Source organism: Trematomus bernacchii, unplaced genomic scaffold (genome assembly GCF_902827165.1).
Source record: "Trematomus bernacchii unplaced genomic scaffold, fTreBer1.1, whole genome shotgun sequence".
NCBI lineage: Eukaryota > Metazoa > Chordata > Actinopteri > Perciformes > Nototheniidae > Trematomus > Trematomus bernacchii.
In genome coordinates this window covers 6132978-6148702 of record NW_022988043.1, presented here as the reverse complement: position 1 = coordinate 6148702, position 15725 = coordinate 6132978, and positions in this window count along the sequence as shown.

The following is a 15725-nucleotide window of genomic DNA, read 5'->3' as shown; positions in this document are numbered from 1 at the left end:
CTTAACACGACAAGTCAGGTCAGGATGAAGTGATGTGTTCTTTTTCCTGGCTACGGATCAACTGGTTTATAAAACACCCTCAAGGGGAGAAGAAAAGCAGAACAATAGGACATGTGGACTACAGTTACAGAACTGGACTCAATCTGTACAGCATACGGTATACTAGAAAGCGTTTTTACTTTATAATGTGAAGCATATAGTGAAAGCATTTGACATGCTGCAACATGAATGATAATAAAGTTTGTGTTTTGTGGGTAACCTTCCAAAGAAACACTCTCTAAATCCTTTATGTGAGATCTACATTTATTAGTCTGATTGTCTTGGTACCAAGCTGTGTCTTCACTGCAGAGTAATTCATGTGTATGATAAGCTGTGAGGTTTTCCCCCGGGGTTGTGTTTTGTTTTGATGTCCTCCACTGCAGCCAGATGAATGGCTACATGGAGAGCCAAGGGGGAGGAGGGGACCTTTGGACATGTTAAAGGACACCTGTGGGGCTTTCGGGGGCCCCCCTGCATGATGGACAGGGTTCCGCTTCAGGTGGCAGTAATTTCTCTAAGTCCAGGGGAGGGGGCAGAGGGGTCGGATTTTGTGAGTGTGTGTTTGTGGACTGTGAGCATGTAGTGTGTCTGACTCTGTGACGATTTGGAAAACAGGTTAGAGTTTGGTAACCCCCCCCTTTCAGTGTACATGAGTGTAAGGGGTGGGGGGGTTGTAAGTATGCATGTGTCTTTATGCACACACATACCCCGCACGTATGTGTGTGCATACACAGTGCTATCTCGCAAACAGTAATTGCTTCTTATACCACCGGGATTACAGATCGTGACAAACTCTCACCCACAACCACTGATTATGTAAATATGATAACCATCTGAAGACATGATCGTGTGTGTGTGTGTGTGGGAGGGTGTCCTGCCTAATATACTTTTATCTCTTATCATGTGGAAATCAGCTGTTAGACAAATGTGGCCTTGTTGAAGGCTGCGGTAGAGCTCTGTGTGTGTGTTTGTGTCTTTGTGTGAAGCTTTGCTTTACTAGTTCGGGGCCTCTATGCACCTGATACTGCTGGTCCAACGTACCTGCGAGTTCCAGGTATTTTAGATGAGAAAACGGGAGCTTGTTATTAAATGTCACAGGCCGATCTTCTAGAATAACCAATAATGTTGCAAGGACTACCTCAGCCCCACACACACACACACACACACACACACACACACACACACACACACACACACACACACACACACACACACACACACACACACACACACACACACACACACACACACACACACACATGCCGGACACACACACACAAACACACATGCACCTTTGCACACACATTCCACTATTCTATGACAAATAAGGATGGTTAAAATATTTGATATATATTAGAAAGTTATATACATTATCATTTATGAATGTAATAAAAAAGAACATAACGAGGTACCCTAACACACCTGTTGTTCACAGTGACTCTTTACAATAAAACCTGCTATTACTTTCATGTGGGTTTGAGCTAAATGTTTATATAATGCTGTGGTCAGCTTTATAGTGCTGTAAATGTTTGTTGCAATGCCAACAGTCTTGCAGCACAGACGGACACACACACAAACACACGTCAAGGGTCTTTTTGTGCTCTTCAGGGAGTAATCACAAGATTGAGTTACATTGAATGACTTGAGCTGTTGTTGATACCGTAACAAACTTAACCACATGTTCCCCTCACCTAACATGACCTTGATAACCTCAAGCAGCATTTCAAGAAGAGCAATGAAGCAACTGTCCACAATAAAGTACTAAACTAAAATCTAAACTGTGTATATAATGTGTTTTGACGAAGACAGTTTTCCACATAACAAAGTATGACACGAGATGTTCTTCTTCTAATTCATTTGGAACTTAAGGGTGTTAAAAGGACACACAATTTGGAGCCGTCACTTTCCTTATTGATTTGGAAGAAGACGCTTTGAGGGGAAATTGTAGGTGACTGCATTTGTATTTGTTATGTGTTTATAATTATAAAATGATCAACATAGTTTCTGTGCTACAAACAGGCAATCCATAAGATGCTTAGGTGCAATTTCTGATAATCTAGAGTAATGTCCTAATTACACCAATATAATATAGGTTCAACTTGGCTGTTTTTATAAATGATATACAAATATAATGTGTGTCACACCATGTATAATCTTCTACACAGAACAGCTTAACTAATAAGGCTGCCGCTGCGGGAATGTATAAAAGACCACCAAGATCATGTACAGCAATTATGAAATGCACATATGTGCGCACAAAGACACAGACATTAACAACCAACACCTTTTAAAAGTAATATAACACTGCTTAAAAAAACAACAAAACATTATTGCTGTTCTGAATATATCTGTTGCAATGCTCTACGCTAACTATTTATTGACATCATGTGGAGACAATAAGAACATTTTATTTGATATAAGATGTTCGAGGAACAGACAGGCAGTACAGTGCAACACTCAAATTAAAGCATACATTTGTGTACATACGCACTCGCACAGGCAATCAGATTAGAGTGTTGGTTGCAATGTTTTTGCACAGGCATGCGCTTCCAGTCAAGCACAAATTGAATTTGGGTTTGATTAACACAACATGTCCTATTTGTGTTCTTCTGTGTTTATTGCTTTACTTTCATACCTGCACAGATTAACATTCTCAATGTAATATTCCAATATAACAATGGCCTTTTAAAGCATGCTGTGCTTATCAAGAGCTGTAAAGCTGAGACAGTGTTTTTCCTTAGAACGTAACTTAAAGAGCTCACTCTCTGCCATCTGTTTAACACACGTGGGATTGATGTTCACATCAGAGGATTTATTCTTCAGTCATTTGTTTCCCAGTAGGATTCCTTGCTCTCAATTGATGTATCTTTCATCTTTTTTCATGGCAATGACAATCGATTTAGAGTTTGTCCTAACCGTCCAAATTAGTACAAGATATTTTTGTATATATATTATGTATATATTTTTATACCTACACCTAAAAGCTATTATCATTTTGTTGTTGCTGTGGAAGTGCAGACTCACCCTCACTCGTCACACGAGGTAAAGAAGGAACACACACACACACACACACACACACACACACACACACACACACACACACACACACACACACACACACACACACATACACACAAGTGTGTATAGGCATGTTTCTATGTGTCAGAGCCGTTAGCTTTGAGTGCAAAGGTCATCTTGAGGGGTCATAGTGTCAGTTTTATGTTTCAGCTATAGAGGAGATCCTCTGTTGCACACTGAATGGACACTTTGAATAGTGTCTTCCGAGAATGAGAGAGAGAGGGAGAGAGAGAGACATGGTGGGAGTCAGCAAAGAAGGAGAAACAAAAAAGTCGGTATGGGTGGTTTGAGAAGGGGCGATAGAGGAAATGAGCATTCACATGTTTACCGATAGATGGATGATAAAGATCTTAATGACATGCTAGGGTTACTGTGTGTGTGTGTGTGTGTGTGTGTGTGTGTGTGTGTGTGTGTGTGTGTGTGTGTGTGTGTGTGTGTGTGTGTGTGTGTGTGTGTGTGTGTGTGTGTGTGTGTGTGTGTGTGTGTGTGTGTGTGTGTGTGTGTGTGTGTGTGTGTGTGTGTGCGTGTGCGTGTGTGTGTGTGCATGCAATCATTTTCATACATGTATGTATGAGTGTGAATACTGGAATGGTGATAGTGTGAGAGTATGCATGAATGAATGCATGTTTTGTGTGTTAGGTATGTCTGTTTCACTCAGTACATAAAGGATCCATGGTGGTCATACGAGAACCTGCAGTGAACTTAAGGAGCCTTGAATAGTAGATACCTTATATTTGGGAGCTGGACCGAGGCCACTGACCCTAACACTGACCCCACACCTGCCCTGTGTAAGAGTGTATTTGTAGGGGTTGGAAAGAGTAGGGACACGCAAATGAGAGTGGGTTGGATTTGTGTGTCTGCCTTTGCCTTATTTTGCCTTGGTATGTTTGTACTTGTAATTGTGTTTACTGTGTTTTCCTTACGGTCATTGGAAGTTACTTTTCAAACTAATTACTAACTTAATCAAGTACTTAGGCAAACACTCACTATGTTTCCTTCCTTTGATCACACACTTGCTAAACACAAAGTTGATAGATAACGTAAATCACCCACACATCTTCCCTAAAATATTAAAGCCAAACATTTTTAAAGTATAAAAGATAAATACTCAAACTGGACTGTGAAGTAAGACTGCGCCAAATTAAAGTTGTCTAACTTTGTGGCCACACGGGACAACATGACCAGGAACTTGGCTTGGGTCTATGGGCGTGGACGCCTCTATTAGCTAACAAATAGACGGTAACTGAACTTCATTCTACCCGTCATACATGCTCTTTCTCAGTCTCTCACGATAACACTGTGATTTAATTTATATATGATACTAATATAAGAGTGTAGATGTAATGGTTTTCCTTCTAAACTAAGATATTGACCTCTGAAGGTTTTATCTGTGAGTGTGTCTGCACTAGCAATCACTGTCATCAAATGCGTGACCAGTCTCTCAGTTCTTGTTCCATATTTAGGTCTCAGGGTTCAGGGGTCATAGTGGTCGAGAGGCGGTATGAATGACTGCCTGTTATCAGGTGGCAAACTAAAGAATGTGTGTGTGTGTGTGTGTGTGTGTGTGTGTGTGTGTGTGTGTGTGTGTGTGTGTGTGTGTGTGTGTGTGTGTGTGTTTGTGTGCGTGCATATTTGTGTGTTAGTGTGTGTGCATGTTGGTGTGTGTGTTTCTGTGTGTGTGTGTGTGTGTGTGTGTGTGTGTGTGTGTGTGTGTGTGTGTGTGTGTGTGTGTGTGTGTGTGTGTGTGTGTGTGTGTGTGTGTGTGTGTGTGTGTGTGTGTGTGTGTGTGTGTGTGTGTGTGTGTGTGTGTGTGTGTGTGTGTGTGTGTGTGTGTGTGTGTGTGTGTGTGTGTGTGTGTGTGTGTGTGTGTGTGTGTGTGTGTGTGTGTGTGTGTGTGTGTGTGTGTGTGTGTGTGTGTGTGTGTGTGTGTGTGTGTGTGTGTGTGTGTGTGTGTGTGTGTGTGCATGTATTTAAGAGAGAACAACAGGACAATTGACTGAATGACAGATAAAACAGACAGAGTCAGAGAGGTAGTGATGGATTAAAACAAGTCTGCCAGGATGAAAATCAAATGCTACACTAATCAGCTACCACAATAGCTCTTACCCTTCTTTCAAATGTTTCTCCACCATTATATTCATTTTATCCCCAACATCCAGTGATCCTGCTATTCCATATATCAAATGGATTGTTTTGACAATATTCTCTTTTTTACAATAAAATAAAAAATAATTACTTTTTCAAATAATCGTGTATTGTCAAGAAAGGCAAATATCTGGCCTGTACGTAAAAGGTTTTGCAATATAGCTCACAATCTACTCTTTGCGGCATCTTCTTGTCACCACCATTTGAATGAAGTAATGACTGAAACTGTTTCAGTAAACAAAATGCTGAATTATAATTGTATGGATTATATGAACATCCAGGTGCAAATGTATGTGTGGTAATTGCTGATCTTTCAGGCTTTTATTTCCTTTTATTCATATATCTTTATCCCTTCTCTCTTTATTCCATATTTTGTACTCTTTTATTCATCTCTCTCTTCTCCTAACCCCTTTCCCCTCCTCCTACTGTCTGTTTTTCTCCCTCATTTCATGCCTCCCCCCTTTTTTCCCTGCTAATTGCCAACTCGTTGTAGCATCCCGGGAGCGGGGAGCTCATTAATTGGTGAAGAGGAGACAGGTGGCGCCACTATGTTGTGATGCTTGTTGTTAGTTGTGTGTATCAGTGCATTGTTCATGTTGGGTTGTCTGTGCACATTTGTTTTCAAGAGTTTTGCCTGTTTGTGTGTTCATTTATGTATTTTTCTGCGTGTGTGTGTGATTCCTATGTGACTGTGTGTGTGCGTGTGTCCGTGATTAAATGTGAGTGTGGTGCCTCTGCTTGTTAGCGGCGCGGAGCCCCTTCTCACTGTAATCTCTTTGTTTATGCAGTGCGAAAAGGGCCTGGCGGGGGCATGAACTCCCCACGCTCTTATCCCACTGCGCCACTCACCCCTAGTAGACCCTCATGCCCCCCCGCCACCTTTCCGACACCCCACTTTGCTCCCATCACCTCCCCCATCCGACTCCATTCCTGCACAACTCTCTCCTCCCTCCCTGTGTCCCGTTGTCCCTCCTTCCTGTCCGCCTTTGTTAACATCAGAAACATAAGCCGCACATTCTGCAAGAGGTCAGCAAGATGCAGCAAACTATACTGTAGGACATAACAAAATGGTCATGTTATCAACACTGTAATAAAAATTTGCATTTACATTTAAGAATTCATAGTGGTAGAACCCGGCAGACAGCCAAACAATATGTAGGGATTTATTGACCATCCAGTAGCATCTAGCTTAGCCTCCATGACTGCACACAGCTCTAAATAAATTGCAGGTGCGTGTTTCTTGAGAGTAGGTGTACCTGTTGCTACCGTTAGCAAGCCAGCTAAGAGTATAACACATGTTTATAAGGCGATTTTCAAGTAACTAGTTATTGCATAGTTCCTCTGTTGATTGGTGTTAACAGACACCTTCAACCTTATGCTGTTGCACTAAGCTAGCAAAACGATACAACTCTCTCAAATAACACCGTAATGGAACGTTACCACGTAACGTCTAACTCTCAAATAGCAGATTAATGGAACGTTACTAACTACTATAAGGAAATTCTATAAAGTATTTATAAAGTTATCATTACTGTAACATGCACTAATTAATGTGTTACTGTCCAACAATGGTTATCAATAAGCGTTCATTCTCCCATCATTAAAGTATTCTGTAGTCACAGCCTTACTTCATGCAAACAGATCAGTGGCAGCTGAAATTATATTTAAATCCAATACATTTGAATGGGTCATAAAGAATCTGGTGAATTAATCAAACTTAATTAAAGAAAACCACAAAAGACAATTGAATATTGGTTTGAAATGTAAGTTTATTAACATAAAGTAGGGTTTAAAAACGGATCTGAGTATCCTTTATTAAGATTTATTATATTAAGATTTATAACTTTAAACAGATAGCTCTCATTATATGTATCTCTCTTTTGCTTTTACTCTTCTCTTTCCTTCTTTTAACATACTTCTCTTCCTCCATTCTTTTCCCCCCACTTCTCTCACATAATTGTCTTCAGTGCCTTCAAACCCTGGCAGTATGTATCAAATTGTTTGGTAAAGTCTATGAGAAAGAAGATTTACAAAGCACTAGTGTTTTGCTTAACAGATGGTATTATCGCTCGGTCAAATGGTGGCCTTTTGGCAGGTCTGGAGGGGCTAGTGTGGTGGGCAACGATGTGTGAATAAGTAAGTGTCTGGGTTGGTGTACATGTCTTTGTATCCGTGTGTGTCCATGTGTTCATGCAGGTGTTGGGGTTAGCGGCGGTTTGTAGGTCAACCCCTGCCCCCGGTGTCACCTTGCTCTGTTTGGCCCTAAACAGCCACCATAACAGGGCCTCTTCTCTCTTCTCTTCTCTTCTCTTCTCTTCTCTTTTCTCCTCTTCTCTTCTCTCCTCTCTTCTCCTCTTCTCTCTTCTTCTTCTCTCCTCTCTTCTCCTCTTCTCTTCTCTTCTCTTCTCTTTTCTTCTCTTCTCTTTTCTCCTCTCCTCTTCTCTCCTCTCCTCTCTTCTCCTCTTTTCTTCTCTTCTCTTCTCTTCTCTTCTCCTCTCTTCTCCTCTCTTTTCTTCTCTTCTCTTCAGTTACTTGCTTATTCCTCTGTCTTTATCCATCCAAACACTGATTTTATTTATTGCATCAAATTGAATATTATCATTCTGAAAATCATATATGCATATATTTGCAGATAATTTGCATGTGCTCTCAATAAACTAAGGACATTAAATAATTTTAACACAAAACTTTCCTCATTCAGAAGTAAGGTGTTTTTGTTTTGAAAGCCATTTACATTTCAAGTGATGATTTTGCTAAATCTCCAAAACACACAACACTCGTAGTGGCATGCGTAATAATTATGCATTAATTAAGAGGCATTGTGTTTGGAAGGTGTGTGTGTGTGTGTGTGTGTGTGTGTGTGTGTGTGTGTGTGTGTGTGTGTGTGTGTGTGTGTGTGTGTGTGTGTGTGTGTGTGTGTGTGTGTGTGTGTGTGTGTGTGTGTGTGTGTGTGTGTGTGTGTGAGACAGAGAAAGAGAGGGGAGAGCGGGAGAAAGCAGCAGTGAATAGGTCCAGCAATAGAGGCGGACATGTTTTATTGGGCTTCGCTATTCTTGGCTGAAGGAACAGTTGTCATTGGCCATGGGAACACGTGTTGCTCTTTTATTAGCGTAAGCTCACACTTTAGGTGGTCCTCCCAACCTATTCAATGCAAACTGAGTTAGTTTTGAATGGTTAATTAGGACTCCCAGAACCCAATGCTTGTAAATCATTGTCTCATGCCTTCACAGAAGAAAAAAAACAGGAACAACTTAAATGATTTACATGATTTGGTACACACCTTAACACGCACCTCTTACTCCTTTTGATTGCTAATATATGGCTGCAGGTTGATCATATTTATACAAAGGCACCCATATAATCATAGTGATGGCTCAACATAAAAACAACTCTAGGGTCTTGCAATTTTTGCCCCATGACAGGCATGTGCCTCCTCCCCCTCCGCAGCTGAATGAACTCCCGTTGAACTTTTTGATGCCGCATTTTAAGCTTCCTCTTTTAGTGCTTCCGTTTTTTGGCACAATCCATATATACCAATGTTTGATAAATGCTTTAGACTATGTATGTTCCATAGTGATTTTATATAGATTTTTGTTAAATGCTTGTACTGCTACCTTTTGTTATACCTTTTAAATATTTGTGATCCTACTTTTGCTACAAGCTTTTCAATACTCAAATTCTGTGTTTTAGCCAATACCATGAGCAGACATTCCCTCAGCATAATTGCTTCAACTCATCAAATATATTCCTTAACTATTCACAGCCCTGACTGTTTTTAAAGACCAGCATGGAAAAACCTTATATTATCCAAAAGGTCAGTGCATTTAATTGTATGCCTGGACGAAGCACTGAGATGATCCTGTTACTTTAATCCTGTTAAGGATCTAACCATCTGAGTTGAAAACCAAAACAAATGTTGTGGGTGGATGCAGATCGTGTTCCTCAGTTTTTTGGTAAGCTGTTGCAGATTTATGAATCAGAAAAGTAGGCAGAAGAAATATCCCACAGAGCAGGTGGGACATGCTGCTTTTTCTCGGCTCCCACTCGGGATTGTAGCTGCCACACGACTCTGCTGTCTGCTGCTTACTTTGTTACCTAAATGGGACATTTTTAACATTCCACCCTTTTGGTCATTCAGTCCCTTCTTTATTGCAGCTTCTGGGGGCCAAATAGATTTAGCTTCCTCTGTGACTGACGTGGGTGTGTTCTCTTTTCAAATATAAACATTTAAAGTCCATTATTTCCCATCATTCAGCCACAAATCCCTTGAGCTAACTCATAATTCATTTATGTCATTTCACATAATGGAAATAAAATGTAGCCTTACTTTGTGGTTTACTTTAAAGTCTCTTTGCCTTAAAGCAAAGGAACTGGATACCAATCTTATTGAAATCCTATAGCAAACATTGTATTTGCCAGATGGCTTAAACTCAGTCATTCATTTCAGATATACTTACAGTAAGTAGCTCAGAATAATTGACACATTTATGATATCATGATTACAGAGGTGGATTTCTGATAGTCATTCTCAGTTTTTGTAGTACCTCGCCTTAACCACACCTATCCCTTTCAATGATTTTATGGGGTTGTAAAGTGATACAGTGAGTGGTTTCACAATGACAAAAACAAGCTGTAAAAGCCATTCCCAGTCTATCATTAGGCCTTCATTAAGTTTAAATGGCTTGACACCTACCCGCGTGTGTGTGTTCATGTCCGTGTGTGTGTGTGTAGTCGCAGTAACTTCAAATGGATAGCTCATGTTTCATTGTAAATACCTTTTCTCTGTAACTCATCCCCAAAACATGTGTATATAGTTGTTCTTATAGAGATGATATGTGTTTATATGTTATTGCATATTAATGCATACATTTTTTAAGCACATGTGCTCCTCAAGTCTAAGTAAATCTCTTTAATGGGAGAGAGGACAGTGAGTTTGTTAATTATTTAAACAGGAACAAATGTAATTACAATGATTTTATGTTTGATCTCGGAAGATAATATCACAAAATGTTTTCTGAGCATCTTGGCCATCAAATTATTTTAGATTGCATCAAATGTATACTTACCTCTTAAGATTTAAGAATGACAAACATTATATTCCAAGTAATAAGTATCAGGATCAGGTTTTCTTCTTGTAATTTGATTATTTTTCCTTTCTTCATGTGTAAAGGATTCTTCTTTTGACTCCTGTTTTCACTGTTGACTTTCATCCTGACTTGTCTTTGAGAACGGATTGTCTATCAGTGGTGTGGAGGGATTTTCTCCAAAGGTGAAAGGTCAATCAAGAACAAATCAGTGTTGAGGTCAGAGGTGGACCCGACAGGCTTATTCTCTGCTGCCACCTCATCATCATCATTCCTCTACTCAATATACGTGTTATCCCTATAAACTAATTTCTTATTCAATCCCTTAGCTTTAGATGAGTGGTGGCGGATGTGTTTGTGACAGGAGTAAACTAAGGTTTTAGTGCGCCTCAGGCAAACAGCCTTCATGCTGAAGTTGTTTTGCAACTCAGGCTAAAAAGGTTTATTACTGTAGGACGCCCTTTTACTTTGCTCCTCTTCATCATGCTCTTTCGCTTCTCCACTCCAACCTCACACATTCCTCGGACCAGTTTTCTTGCACTCCCTATGTGGCTACATCAATTAATCTTCACCAACTCCTTTGAGCTCCATCAAAAACGCTTCCAACATTTACACATTTTGCAGGACAAATCCAATTTTGTAATCTATTTGACAAAGTGTATTCTAGGTTTTTTGGCTGCTTCTTTATCAAAATTATACTAAGAAGATGAGAGTACAAATGGACTATAATGGGAAAAGGAACTATACTCTCACGCACAACTCGCCCACATCCACAACCACACTCTCATACACATGTTCGCTCACTCCTTCATTGTGTCTCTCTCTCCAAAGACCATTCAGGCAGAAAGGATTGCTATGTAAATGCTCCAGTGAATAGGATTGAATGGACAGCCTTAAAGCAGATTATGTTAAACTGCTTGTTAGTTTAAAGACATGCTGAAGTGAATGGCTGGGGATTAGCAGATGTGCTGCTGTGCCACGGAGGTGTTTCCCTAAAATGTACTTAATCCCCCGTCTGTTAGTCAGTTCACACATCAAATAAAGGGATAAATGCTTCTAAAAGTAAACCAGGAAAAGTAAGGTGGCCTTTAAATCCTCTGTGGCAGATGAAAATCACAGAGCGGAGATGATGTATTTGAAAAATAAATAAGTCTGTATGGTAAACCACAAGTATGCGTATATATTCTACTTTGTTAATGCTGAGTCCATGTAACCACAACGCTGTATGGCTTTGACAATACATGTCTAAAATAGCGTACTTTTTGAGGTAAAGCGGTTTCACTGGAAAGCAGAACAAGTCTTTAGAATCTCACATTGTATGTAAGTACCACTGTTACTGTAAAAACCAAATATCTCCAAAATGTCAATTTAAAAGAGGACCTTAATGATTTAGCATTGCACTTTTATAAAATGGTCAGATTCACATTAGACAGATATAAATGAAAAGTATCCAAATCAATGTAACAGAAACAGATAAAATGTTTGTTTCTTTATTTTCCAGACATTTCTTTACCTTGTGAAAACATGGTGCCAACTTTACCCACGCTGCAATTCAAACACTCAACCACAGTTTGGTCCTATATTTGGATGTGCTATGCTAGTAAGAGCATTTTATTACCAGCTGCTAAACTCAGCCACCAAGATCTTGGAAATTCGCTTTTTTCTAACTCCGCACACCAAGATAGTTTTTTTTTCTTTCAAATTGATGTCTTCTGCTCCAACCGGTGCTTGAAGATATGTAAATGCATCATTACTCAGGCCCCGGCTCCACGGGGACGAAAACGGGTTGAATCCGCATATTTCTCATGCGTATAGCCCTCTAAGCTCGACGACGCCGTAAGGGAAACGTAGAAACAGACCCCGCAAACGACAACGGGTCCAAAGGTGGATAGATCTGGGAACGGAGCGCTCTGGGGGGGTCCAACGGGGCCGTGGAGTCGCCTATACGGTCATTCGTTTTCATAGCCCCGCCTCTCCCCCGCAGGGTTGCTATCGTGCTCCAGTCGCTACTGACCATGCTACAGTTCTTTGTGCAACATCTACAGGAGCTCCTCCTTGAATTCAGATTATTTATCTTTATCTCGATATGGACATAAACGCGAGTGAAGTCTAATCTGACAGGACGGAGACACGCAGCTCCTGCCGCTGTGATGCAGCGGGAGCAAAACACACACTTCAAGTCAGATCATCACCCTTAGCTATTTTAATTACCTCTCAAACTACCTAAACTAGTTATAAATATGTTCATTTTTACTGTCGGGTCACTCATTACAGGATCAGCTGCTGCATGAGACAGACACTGACGCTGTCAGAAGAGAGGAAAAAGAGACAGGCTCCGTGTATTTGATGATTATATATCATTATATCGTCGTTATTCATTTGTTTTAAAGCTCAATAAATAACAATGAAGACCTTTGACCGGCACTTTTATAATTTTGTCCGGAAGATTTAAACTTTAACACACGCTGACCGGCGAAAAACTCTGCCCGGTTCTGTCGGCCCCCACTGCGGAGAATACACAGAAGTGCAGCCATGACAACCATTCTTCTTCGCTGATTTTGTGGAGGAAGTTGCTGCTTTTGTGGAGGAAGTTACAGCGCCACGTACAGGTTCGGCATATGTACTGCAGCTTTTCCAGCGTTTGGATGTAAACGGAGCCGTCTCGTGGAGCTTGACACAATCCGGTGTATATTGCGTGGGGACGGAAGGTTTTTTGCGGTTGCATTTGCGTTACTCCGATGCGTTTTGCCGTATTTGTCCTCGTGGAGCCGGGGCCTCAAGCTGCTTCATCTGGAGTCACAAATGTTTAGGATAACTTTATAACATTTACAGCAGTAGTGGAATTGCCCTTTGACTTAGAAAACTGGCCTCTTTTGTTAAATGGCAATATATTTTCAGATAATCCATTAGGTTTATTTTACTTGGGATTCAGAACGTTTTCTGCATCAGTAAAGGAACAACTGTCCGTTCTGGACACTTTTAAATCTAAAGATATACAAATACAAAGATCTGATGTTGTACAATGTTGTTGTCTGGGAACTGCTGCTCTGCATCAGATACCAGTGAAAATGAGAGGAACTTTAAATGTCTGTACTCTCTAGGCTTAGCAGTGGTGGAGTCTTACCTTGATTTCCTGTAGAAATAGCTCATCAAAAGCTTTGAGAGTGTGACACTCCTTACACTCTCCTTTTGAAAGAAGATTGATTATTTAGAACAAAAATGCAAAACCCTCTCAGAATGTAAACACCACTCACCAACATAATGTGTTTTTCATTTGTACAACCACAGCAACATTCTGCATCCTGAAGGCTTTCGTTTGAGTGTTGACACTGAAAGCTGCTGACATGTGAAGTTGTTGTGTTATGACAGGCTGTCAAAAATGATGTGTGAGTGAATGCTAACAAGAGATTATATTGACCCCCAGCATTTCAGACACACATCATCTAAATCAAGGGAAGCTTGAATACCTTGAGCATATGAAAAACAGAAGAAACACAGCTGCTTTAGATTCAAATGAATGAACAACATTATTTTGGACCCAAACTAAAAATCTGTTGCATTGTTATGCTTCCTGCCTCCTTTTACCTCTCTCTGATCCCTTCTGTCTATCACTCTGGGCTTTTCTTCCCATACACCTTTTCCCTCCTGATCCTTTTCCCTCTTCGGTACAAAGGTCACCATCCTCAAGGTACATTCTCAGCCTATCAGACATCTTTCTTTCAAACCTCCTCAGACAACCATCATCCTTCCCTGATCTTTTCTTTTGTTTTTCCTTTCAGCAGCATTTCTCTGGTTTTCTTTCTCTTTCAGTTTTACTGCTCATCCTTCACTTGTGACAGTCCTAGCCATTCATCATAGGCCCAGCATGAGGGTGACACTATGGAAGAATACTGTGTGTGTGTGTGTGTGTGTGTGTGTGTGTGTGTGTGTGTGTGTGTGTGTGTGTGTGTGTGTGTGTGTGTGTGTGTGTGTGTGTGTGTGTGTGTGTGTGTGTGTGTGTGTGTGTGTGTGTGTGTGTGTGTGTGTGTGTGTGTGTGTGTGTGTGTGTGTGTGTGTCTTTGGCTCCAGCCGATAATCTTAAAGTAACTGTTTTTAAAGGGGTCATTCCTCAATGTGCATATGATATCCTCTACCAAATCACTACAGACATTCATTACTCACACCCACACCCACACACACACACACACACACACACACACACACACACACACACACACACACACACACACACACACACACACACACACACACACACACACACACACACACACACACACACACACACACACACACACACACACACACACACACACACACACACACTGCTTCACAGCTAGTGGGGATTGGGGGCAAATGCTGTCACAGTCCTTGAATGGCTTCCCGTGGTTAGACATGCTTGAAATGACATTCTGTTTCACTGGAGGAGGGGAGTGGGAAAGAGAAAGGTGGAGGGGGAGGGCAGCTAAGTTTGTTAGTTGCAAAAAAAAGTTAACATATGCAGCATGAAAAGCTGTGTGATTTTTGTCTTCATTAACTTTACCATAATTCAGAGGGAGTTACAGTATATAAGGTCTGATAAAGAAATAATTGTCCAGTCAAGTCTATTGTTACATAGGATTTTTGACAACATTATGCGTAACATAAGGTTTTTCTTGTCACTACAGGTAGCAGGACAGTCATTAATGATTACTTAATTGGCTGAAAGACATTGCTTAAAATGTATTTATTCTTTTTTAATTCAGATCAAGACATCAAATTGGTTTTGTTGTTTGAAAAACTAACATACATACTTTATTCCTAATCTTCCTATGTGCTCTGTCTATCACTTGCTTAGTAACTGAAACATTTACATAATTTATATTTTGCTTTGAAAATGGCATGTGGATATATTTTCCACATGACACAGAAGTGACAGGAATGTAAGTTAGTGTTAAGGTCTGTGTGGGAAAGGGGCTTCAGAGAGGAGGGGAGACAGACGATGAATAGGGCAGGACTGTTTATTTATGAAGTGATTTTTCCTCTCATCGAGGAGCGAGGTAGCGAGGTAGCGAGGCCGCCTATTGTTTGCCACTAATGAACAACATGAACGAGTGTGAGAAAGAAAAGAAGAGCAAAGAACAAGGGTGGCTACAAACAACAGATATTAACATGAAAACAAAAACTGTTCTGCCCTGTCCATTTAACCTTGAAAAGTACAAATCAGCACGTTGTGTTGGTGGAAAAACATAGCTGATTATTTAGTGCTGTTTCTGGTCTGTAATGCGTTCTGCTAAAAGGGTTCCCATCACACAAATACACACTGACTTTTGTCTCCAGTAAATGCCTTACAGGCAAGAGGATAGCTCTGAAAAGGAAATGGTCTATTAGAGTGTCTAAACC